This window comes from Microtus ochrogaster, chromosome 6 (genome assembly GCF_000317375.1).
Source record: "Microtus ochrogaster isolate Prairie Vole_2 chromosome 6, MicOch1.0, whole genome shotgun sequence".
In the NCBI taxonomy this organism is placed as follows: domain Eukaryota; kingdom Metazoa; phylum Chordata; class Mammalia; order Rodentia; family Cricetidae; genus Microtus; species Microtus ochrogaster.
This window is the reverse complement of record NC_022013.1, coordinates 41,187,309-41,198,108: the sequence shown is the minus strand read 5'-3', so window position 1 is coordinate 41,198,108 and position 10,800 is coordinate 41,187,309. Positions and strand designations below refer to the sequence as shown.

Genomic DNA, 10,800 nt, shown 5'->3' with positions numbered 1-10,800 from the left:
CCTTCCTTCCTTCCTTCCTTCCTTCCTTCCTTCCTTCCTTCCTTCCTTCCTTCCTTCCTTCTTGCCTTTCTTCCTCACTAAATATTTGGTCTGACTGCTATACAGTGTTATCTCCTCTCCAAACACAAAATAAAACAAAGCAAAGCATTTTCTTCTCTCTGATACAAACAAGTGGCAGTAAGATTTCTGTGTTCCACACAGCCTATATTCATCCCATGTTTATACACACACACAAGACTGGGGTGTAGTTCAGTGGTTAGGTGTTTGACTAATGTACCCCAGGCCCTGAAATGACAGCCATGGTATATAGGTACATATGTCAAAGGCAGGATGTAGGGGCTTTTGCAAGTGGCATTAATTCAGTAAATAAATATTAGGCTCCTGCTACACGCACAGCATTTTGTAGGCACCACAGGGAAATACATGAATAAGAAAACCACATGGAGTCCTTGTAACAGACCCTATAGTTGTTATAAGTCTGGTAGCCTCCGCCCGTTAGGTGCAGATTCCAACACAGAAATCAGTCTAGCCTTTCCATCATCACTTCATTGACATGGTCACCTCTGCATTTTCTACTCTAGGCCTCCATTTTCACTGCACTTGAATATGCTAGGATCAGAGCCTGGGCTCTGAGAGCCTCGACAGCCAGGCTTACTCACCCTTCCTCAGTAGCCCGATCAAACGAGTAATAGTGACAAAACAGAGGGAGGAGATTTATTCAGTGTGTCTACACTGGGAAGAAGCTCAAATCCATAAATCTAGTGACCTCCCTAAGTCCATCTTCGGGGTCCTGACATGAGGTTTAGATTTAAATAGAGGCGAGAGGGATACGTAACTCAGTAGTCCCGGTAGAAATGTGGACTGCCCACCACCCGTGGCTCAGGTCGTCTCGTAAGGTGCTCTGACAAGGAGTCAGAATTGTCTGAAATCTCTTCTTGGGAGACAAGTTCTTCTCTGACTGGCACTTAGTCTTTCCTTACTTCCAGCATGAGATTGCTGAGGAAATCCAGTATCTGGGGCACCACTGTTTGAGTAGTCTAATGACCAAAGGGAGGGCACAAGAGTCTGCCCATAGAATGTTCTCTCTCCTGCCAGGACAGTTACACTGTCTCAGCCCTTCACAGCAGTGCTAGTCCCGTCCTTCTGGTCTGTGTCCTCGTGATATTCTGTTTCAAATCACAGAATTCTTCATTGCCTCCTGAATAAAATCTCCAGATGGGAGGCACTTGGTCTACCATTCTGTTCCCGCCATCCACGTTGACTACCACAAGACTCTACACATGCTGACCACGAAAGGAAGTGCGCAAGACAAGAGCAGATTCCTCCTGGTTAAAAGCTCTGCTTACTCTGCTGTTCCATGCTCAGCCTAGCATGCTTGCTTCCTCGCCATCACATTCTGCATTCTCAAGGGGAAATTTTACCTTCCTGAAAGGATCGTTACCCTTGAACAGTGTAGAAAACTAAACAGCCCAACTTTGTCACCAAACATTTTGTTTTAAGATACCAAAATTTGGTAGTGACGGTGCATTTGGTTCTGTTTGGCTATGAATGGAATGTCAAGGAATAGTTTGCTGAAACTACACATTCGGTGTCAGGGTATAGATCTTCGGGAACCACCTAATTTCTTCCAAGTGTTATTCCCCCCCCCCCATATTAGCTTATTTAACACTCACTTGCTTACTGTATGTAAATATAAATGAGTCAAATTTGAAAAACCCTCCATAATTACATACAATGATGTAGTTGCTTCTTAAGATATTATTTATATCATGCCTTAGTTAAGAGTTTCTATTGCTGGGATGAAATGCCAAGATTAAAAAGCAAGTTGGAAGAAAAGAGGAGCTGATGCAGAGGCCATGGAGGGGTACTGCTTACTGCCATGCTCATCAAGGCTTGCTCAGCCTGTTTGCTTAATAAAACCCAGGACTACCATCCCAGGGATGGCCCCAACCACCATAGGCTGGGCCTCCCCTACCAATCACTAATTAAGAAAATGCCACACAGGGTTGCCTACAGCCTCCTCTTATGGAGGTATTTTATTAATTGAGGTTCCCTCCTTCCAGGTGACATAAAACTATGCAGCACATAGCATGAAATTTTTATGGTGTGCTATGGTGTAATTCATAGCACGAAAATAGCCCTGTATTGCTCCTTTCCATTATTTATTATTTTCATGGCCATTGATTTTATATATGTAATTTCTCTTCTCTCAGATCTTAACATTTTTTAGGTTTGCTTTCCCATGGATAAATCACAGAACTAGACATATGTAAAATTTTTCTAGCATTCCCTTTCAGCCTTCCAAGCAATTATATTGAAAAGGATGTTGGTATTTTCCTGGAAAAATACTTTTCATTGAAATGTTCACATAAGAAAAGCACTTTATAAAACACATTTCATTATCTACTGCTCTTAAACAATAAAATTGCCCAGCAGCACAGGCAAAAAGTGCCTCCCTAAGCCCACATGTCCTTAGACTACCGTTTCCTCGGATAAATAAGCTAAATTCCGTAAGCTTTGCTTCTCTCTCTTCCCACAGTTAGCTTAGCATATAGACGAAGTATACCGTTCTCAGATGCTTTCGGCAATTCATGGATCCTATTTTAGATGTTCTTTGAAGCAAATATGTGAATATTTTTTAAATGTACTCTAATTACTTACTTGGGGGTAGAAAAATATGCCTTATTCAGACTACTTACCATATAGAAAGCCATTTTAAAAATTGATTTATACCTATTTGTAATTTGTATAGCTATTTTACTTGCTCACAGTTTTCATATTAAAGTAATATATAGTGTCTTATTCATAGATTTATTAATTGTTAAAAAACTTGTAGTTTATATCTTATTCACAAGTTTCTGCCCAAAATGATTTCCACTTTATTCCACAATGTAGGGTAACCAGCATACCCAGGTTGTTCTCCAGTCCTGAGAACCATACCTCTGTGTTCACCCACTTAGCGAGCCTGGTAGATATGTGGAAGATATCTAGAAAGGGCCTCTCCGGAAGCAGGAGCACCAGGAAGCAAGAGTTCCATGGTGAGGCTAATAGATAGAAATAACTTATTTTAAAGTTATTGAGCATGCCGATCAAGGAAGGCTCTAGAGAAGAAAATAACTCATCTAATGTATATATAAAAATCAATCTAATAGCTTATAGAAACAAAATCTTCAAAAAGTACTCTATGGCCATCTGTTGCTTGAGAAACCTATAGCTTCTCAAACCAGGAAGCTAGAAGCCTTAGAACAGGAGGGAACAATGATGCATGCCCTGCCTAAGACTGAAGGCCTAGGAGACTCAGTCATTGCTGCCAGTCCATACTGAAAGGCTTAAGAATCTTGTCTGATGCCCTTGGGTCATAGCAACAGCAGAGTGCAAACCACTGCCTTTCACTCTGTGTTCTCTCGAGGACCGCATCTTGCTGGGTAACATTACTAATTTCCACACACACACACACACACACACACACACACACACACACTATAAATTATTTCTGTAAATGCCTTTAGAGACACAGCTAGAACATGCTTTAACACTTTTCTAGGCATTTCTCAATCCAATTGCGTTGTCAGCCAAGACTAGCCATCACAAATGGATCTGTTGTTTGTCTCATACCCTGCTAGCCGCAAAGGAAGGAAGGAAGATGTTCTTAGAAAATTCTGGATCTCCTGATCAAAGCAGAGGAACCTTCTGTTCCACCTCATGCCAGCTTCAGCAAGCAAAACTTTCCTAAGCTAAGTCTTGGGGGGACAGCTGAAGTGGATTCCAGAATAGTCTGCATGCGGCTTGGCTGTGGTTTCTGTGTGGGCAGGACTTCCCGCGAGGTTAGGACTTCCTGCGAGGTTAGGAATTCCTGTGAGGTTAGGACTTCCCGCGAGGTTGTGCTTTGGTGCAATTCTTCCACATTTACAGCGGTATTTAATCTTCATCATGTGGGTGATCAGTAATGTATTTTCTTTCCCATTCAGATGCTTTAGTTCACTTACAACAGCTGTTAAAGAGTATGCTGCACATTCCGGGGATAATAGAATGCCTCATGTTTTTAATGAGAAAGGTAATTATGTGGTTCTCATCATAATAGTTATTTTTTATTTGGCAGTTACTTCCTATAATTTGAGTGATCAGTGTCTGCAAATAATAAACGAGGACCTTATTTTTGAGCCAAAAGCTTGTCCGTTAAATTAACAGATTTTCAATAACAATCTACATTAGGAGCCATAAAAGCATCATTGCTCTCTTCACGTTCTGGTCTCTCTGCAGCAGTTTCACAAATAATAGATGATACGTGTGAAGGTTAAGAGTAAATCCGTGTCCTAGCTAAAGCCCGAAACTAGTTACGACTGGCCACACTCGCGTCCATAAGATTGATGCTTCCCTTTCCACGTTAGTGCTTTTTGGTCTGCACTTTCTCATCGAATGCTCTCAGAAACCGGACAATAAATGAGATGCTGCAGAACAAACCCCACTTTCAAACATGAAAATGTGTGTCTATCATGTCCAAAAAGCAGTCTTTGTCTGTTACAGTACAGGACTTAGGCTCATTTGCGCTCTAAGCCTTTTGTAATAAGTAAGTACCTAGTACAAGTCTCGGGCCGCCACCTCTTTATCATCAGTAAAGTGGAAGTAGCATCTGAGCATTTCCATATGTCCAACACTGCGCCACAACCCTGTGCACCAAGTTTTTCATTTGATTTTCACAAAGGCGCCAAGAGACAAGGACTCTCATCGTGCCCGCTGCTCAGATGGGAAGAAGAGTCGGGTGGGAGCGGTTACACTGTCCAGGGACAACAGCTGCTGTAGTTGGCATTGGAGCATGAACTCTCTATGTACCCCAGAATCCCTGTCCATAGGCAGCACTCCATGAGAATAACTGTGTGCCACTTCCTTCTAATGCTGGTAACCCCTCTTCAATAATACCCAAATGGAGACTGAAATCTGTGTTCATACAGAAAGAGCAACTCACCTGTGTTGTGACAAGTTAGTGAAAGTCACCTGTGACCTTCCCATTTTTTTAAACTAGAAATACTCTTAAAACAATCAAAAAAAACATTAATTATTTAACCTGATTATAACTGTAGTTATTTGGCTCTGCTAATGAATTGGAATTCTGGCTGGTCATGTCGGTCCTCTGTAATGCTGCTTTTCTTGGCCGTAGCCAGTGCCAAGCTACCAGGAACCAAGCCTCGTCAAGTCTTTGAGAGGCACCCCTCTTGGTTCCCCCCCCCCAAAAAAAAAGTCTGTCAGTCTGTATATCCAAAAAGTAGCTCACTTCTTATCAGAACACAAAAGTAAGCCTGTAAAGGCACAAATGGACTTTAAGTTCCCTGCCTCTCTACAGGGTTTCACATCATAGAAGGGAGTGACAGAAAGAATAAAGGGACAAAAGTTTGGAGAGAAAGCTAGTGACATACTCTGTATGTTCTCCTCACTTAAGAGGCACTTGAGTTAAGGCAGTCCCCAGAAACCCTCTGGATTATTCACAGTTTCAAAGCCCAAGTCCAACACACCTCTTCTCCCATGAAGCATCATTATTGCCTTTGCCCCCGAGAAGACTGACATAACAGAATTTCCTGAGCAATGAGCATGGACGGGAACTTTGTCTTTAGTGAGGACTAAAGGCACAGCATTGTGGCTTTCCATTCATGCAAAGAAGTTTGGCCTCGGCACCAAAATTCAGACTACGTGCAGGAAAGATGGCTCAGCCACTGGGCACTTGTGTACTCTTGCTGAAGACCCGGGTTCTGTTTTCCTCCAGATCCGGAGCTCCTCAGCCTCCTTCAGTGCACATGCCCACATGCTGACACGGAATTAAAAGGTTTGAAAGCTCAAGCTAGTCCAGTTTTATCTCTGCCAACCTTGTAATCACTGAGACCCATGGGTCTCATGCAAATGTGACCAACCATCTTGCTTTAATAGGACATAAAATTATTGAAGGCAAAAGGCAGTGTGAAGAGTGAAATTGCAGCAGGAATGGAGTGTTGTTCTTCAGAGACATGCTTGAAGCAGAAGTCCACACTCACTGCTTTACAGTGGCTTCTAGATGTTTGGAACTAAGAACCTGGGAAAGTTGCCTCAAAGTGCTATCTATGCCTCCACCACAAAGGAATTCCCCCAGAGACCCAGAGAAATAGCTTTTCCTCAATGTGACTACTTTATTGTTTTCACACAACAGAATTCATCCCTTAAAATGTTCAATTCATCATATTTTAGCATATTATCAAGAGGCAGCCATTACCACTGTCATTTCAAAAGAAATCCAGTCCCCACTAACAGCCATTTCCACTGCCCTCACCATGTTCTAGACAGCTACTGGTCTCCCTGACTGTTCTGGACATGTCATACAGATGGAGCCATCTTCTGTGGCCTTCTAGGTCTAAATCCTTTGTGATATATATATATATATATATATATATATATGAATATTATATTATATGTAATATGATATGAATATATTATATGTGTGTGAATATATATATATATGTATATATGTCAAAGCACCAATTCGTTCTTTATTAGGATTTTCTAGAGGAACAGAACTAATAAATGAGTGTGTGTGTGTGTGTGTGTGTGTGTGTGTGTGTGTGTGTGATGTATTAGAGAGTCTTATAGACTATGGTCCAGCTATCTACCAGTGGAAAACCCAAAAATCCAGTTGTTGTTCAGTTCATGAGGCTGGATGTATATGCTGGAATACCGTCACTATATGCTAGAATCCCAAAGAAGCAGGTTCTAATGCCAGTGGATGAATTAACTTGCCAGTGAGAATAAAAGAAAGCAGGCAAAGAGCAAGAGCTTCCTTCTTCCGTGTGTTTTATTTAGGCCTTCGCCTGGTGTGGCACAGACTAAAGATGGCTCTTCCCACCCTGACAGATCCAGATGAAAAGTGGATCTTCCCACTTCACTGATTTAATGAAGGAAAATCCCTCAGAGATGTGCTTACCTCCTTGGTTTTTAGTTAATTCCAGATATAGTCAAGTTGACAACCAAGAATAGCGATCACACTGTACCTGAATCTTTTATGTGGTTATGCCTTATTTCTTGTTTCATTTGTCAACTGAGGGGGTTTGGACTGATTCTTTTTGGGGCTATTACAAATGAGGACACTATGAACCTTCATAGCAGAGTTTTTTTTTTTCCTGTAGGCATGTGTATTTGGTATTCTTGAGTACACACGTAAAAGTGATAGATTGCAGGAAACTGCCCTTAGGGAGAGCTGCCAAGCTGTCCCAAAGCATCCTCTTTGTTTTGCATTCCCAAAAGCAGTGTCTGAGGGGGTCTACTCTCTGTATATGCTAATCAGCCTTTCTTCTGCTCTGTCTTTTGTGTGTAAGACATCCTAGTGGCTGTGAAGAGGTAGCTCACTGATTTGGATTTGAATTTCTGTAATGACTAATAATTTTGAACAGCACTTCATGTGCTTATTATCCATTTATATATCTCTTTGGGATAAATGTCTGCTCAAGTCGGTTGCCTATTTTTAATTAGATTATCTTATCATTATTCTTTTGTAAGAATTTTTAATAGGCTTTGAATGAAACTTCCTTAACAAATATATGATTTAAAATATTTACTTCCACTCTGTGGGTTGCCTTTTCATTTCCTCATTGTGTCTTTTGAATCATGAACATTTTAAGTTTTGATGAGCCTGTTGTTTTCTTCCATTGCTGTGTATTTGGCAGTACATCTAAAAATCCAATGCCTGACCCAAAGCCACAAATATTTATACTGAATATTTCTTCTGACACTTATGTAGTTCTGACCCTCCAGTTATCTTTGTGATTATGTAGTGTAGGGCTGTTGTCTACCTACATTATTTAACACGGAAATTTAGTGTTCTAGCATATTTTTTGAAAAATAATTTTTCCCAGTATAATGATATATGAAATATATATAAAATGCATGTATATTATCTCTTCCAGTAATATGTTAACTCTATTAGTCTAATTCTTGTATAAGCTTCAAAATCAAGAAGTGTGCTTTCTCCAATTCGCTCTGCCCTTTCCTCGTTCTTGCTGTGCTGGATCCCTTGCATTTCCATATGACTTTGGGGCTGTCCGTTTTGGCATAAAAGGCAGCTGGGATCTTGGTGGGGATTTATAAAGCAGGCCCTTCTGCTGCAGGCTTGTTGGGATAATTCTGTGGACCTCTGGAGGGTGGAATGCTATGAGAAGTCTTCTGTCATTGGCGCTGGACTTTGAATAGGCTAGTGAGAGGCCGGTTCCGTCTTTCTCCTCTTCCTCCTCCTACCTCTCTTGGCTTATGATGTAAGAGAACTTAGTCCCCGCATGTTCCCAGCCATGCACCTCTAAAACCCCACCAGAGACCTAAATCAGGAAGTCTGCCCTCAAAAATCATCAACCAAATAAACCTCTCCTGATGAGCTTATTATCTCAAATATAGCAGTGCATGATGGGGATCTGACTAACGTGGGATGAGTCAGATCTCCAGATCATATTAAGCCTTCAAACTCATGACGTATCTTTCTGGTTTTCAGTCATTCAAAGTTTTCTTTCAGAGGTGCTTCATCGTTTTCATATACAAATTTTGGCTTCTTTTGTTAATTTATTTACAAATATTTTATCATTTCCATGAATTTTTTTCTTGATTTCATTTTTATGTGTCTATTGCTAATAGATAGAAGTACAGTTGATTTGTATCTTATAACCTTGGTGAACTTTTCTGATTGTTTGTAGATTTCTATACATAGGCTCATGTCACTGTAGAAAGATAGTTTTACTTCTGTGTGCTCTTATTTCTTTTTCTTCTTTATCACCTTCATAAACTGTCATTAATGGAAATTTTTTAACTTCATTTATTTTTTACTTTGTCTATTGTAGTCTTGCTATTGAAGTCTAACACAATCAAATGCCCGTACTTGATGCCAAATATAATCTTAAGAATTATACAGGTATCACTGCTAGGCTAGCACTCTCAGGCATGTCATCGTAAATGGCATCACTATCATCTTTGCTGAACACCTAAAACAGAGCACCTCCAAAGCAATAGGATATTGCTGTGTGGTTCACCTCTGGACGAGAGCATCTGCTAAGTGTATAAGGTCAGGAATTCTCAGTGCTAGAGATTCTCTATTCAATAGGTCATAGCTATTGAAAAATAACACTTTGTAGAGCAATCTATGCAAAGAGAATAGGAAAAAAGTGTATTCAAGTGGTGGGGCTGAGCAGCAGCCCGGGTCCTTCAGTGATTATCTGGGTGGTCATATTTGAGCTATGCTCATAAATTTACTGAGATGCCAAATATGCAAGTAACCTGGGAATAGTGCTGCCAGAATCAGAAACATTGGATGCAAAACTTTGAGAACAAAGCTGGGTTGTGTGGTCAAAGAACAAGTAGAAGAAGATGAGGTCAGAGAGGTACATGGGGGCCCAGGCCTTATTGTTAAAGGAGAGCATCCTCTATGCCATGGTCAGTAGTAAGTATTTGGTGGCGCGGGTGGGACTTTAAGTAGCCATTGAGATGATTGCCTCTTATTTGTCAAGAGTGGATGCAGCAGGCCGGAGTGGGATGAGGTGTTTAGCTGCTGGTTCTGAGACAAGATGAAGGGGAGCTGGAGACAAATGTTTGAGGTGTGGAGCTAAAATGATATGTGGAAGCTGAACTAGGCAGAATTGAGGATGACCCTGGGTCCAGAAGCTGAGAACCTGGACAGATAGTAATGTTGTTCCAGTTATGAAACTCAGCCATTAATTTAGCCTCAAGGTCCTACAACCTGGAGTTGCAGGTGGACATCCCATTGAAAACCTGTGCTCTTACCAAGTGGGAAGCCACTTCATGGCAAAGGAAAATTAAAGGCTCTTCAACTAGGAGGGCCTCAGCTGTCTGTGGGCCCTGACCTGGGAAGGTACTCCTCCTAGGAATGCTTACTGAAATTGATTTGCTGAGTGCTTGGTAAACTTCTCCTTTACAATGTTTTATTCATATTTTAATAGAGTCTCTTATTGTGAAGCTCCAATATTTTTAATTAAAAAAAAAAAGAAGTGCAGCCCTGAGGGTAATATTGCAGCCATGTAGATAGCTGGTAATTAAACTTCTGTGCATAGACAACTGTGTTCTAACCATTGTGAATGAACCACTTTTAACCCACGATGGCATTCTGTGCATCTTTAAACAAACAACCAAAATATACTTATCTAGTGGACGTGGTGGCTCCGGTTGTAGTGCATGAGCTGCAGACATAGCACAGGGCACTGTACCACTAAGAGAAAGTAGAAGTTACTGAAAACTGATCATTTTCGTAAGAAAGACAAAAGGACCACCTTTACAGCTTCTTATTGTCCTTAGGGGAAAGAAAAGACCTGCCTTCTGAAGAAGGAACTATACAGCAACTCATATTTTTGACTTTTGATTTAATCATCACATCCTCATTTTTTATCTCAAAACGCAATTTTAGAAGAATACTTTTTTTTATTGAAAAAAAGGGAAAAAAAGTTTCCGCCTCCTCCCAGCCTCCTATTTCCCTCCCCCTCCTCCCACCCCTCTCTCCCTCTCTAGTCCCAAGAGCAGTCAGGGTTCCCTGACCTGTGGAAAGTCCAAGGTCCTCCCGCCTCCGTCCATATCTAGGAAGGTGAACATCCAAACTGGCTAGGCTCCCACAAAGCCAGAACATGAAGTAGGATCAAAACCCCATACCATCGTCCTTGGCTTCTCATCAGCCCTCATTGTTCGCCATGTTCAGAGAGTCCGGTTTTATCCCATGCTTTTTTAGTCACAGTCCAGCTGGCCTTGGTGAGCTCCCAATAGATCAGCCCCACTGTCTCAGTGGGTGGGTGCACCCCTCGT

At 41.2% G+C, this 10,800-nt stretch overlaps 1 protein-coding gene across 1 annotated transcript in view; it reads left to right on the top strand.

Annotated features, from left to right (window-relative positions):
• C6H3orf67 (chromosome 6 C3orf67 homolog) overlaps positions 1–10,800 on the top strand; it is a 229,254-nt gene that overhangs the window by 142,699 nt on the left and 75,755 nt on the right. The window lies entirely within an intron of this gene.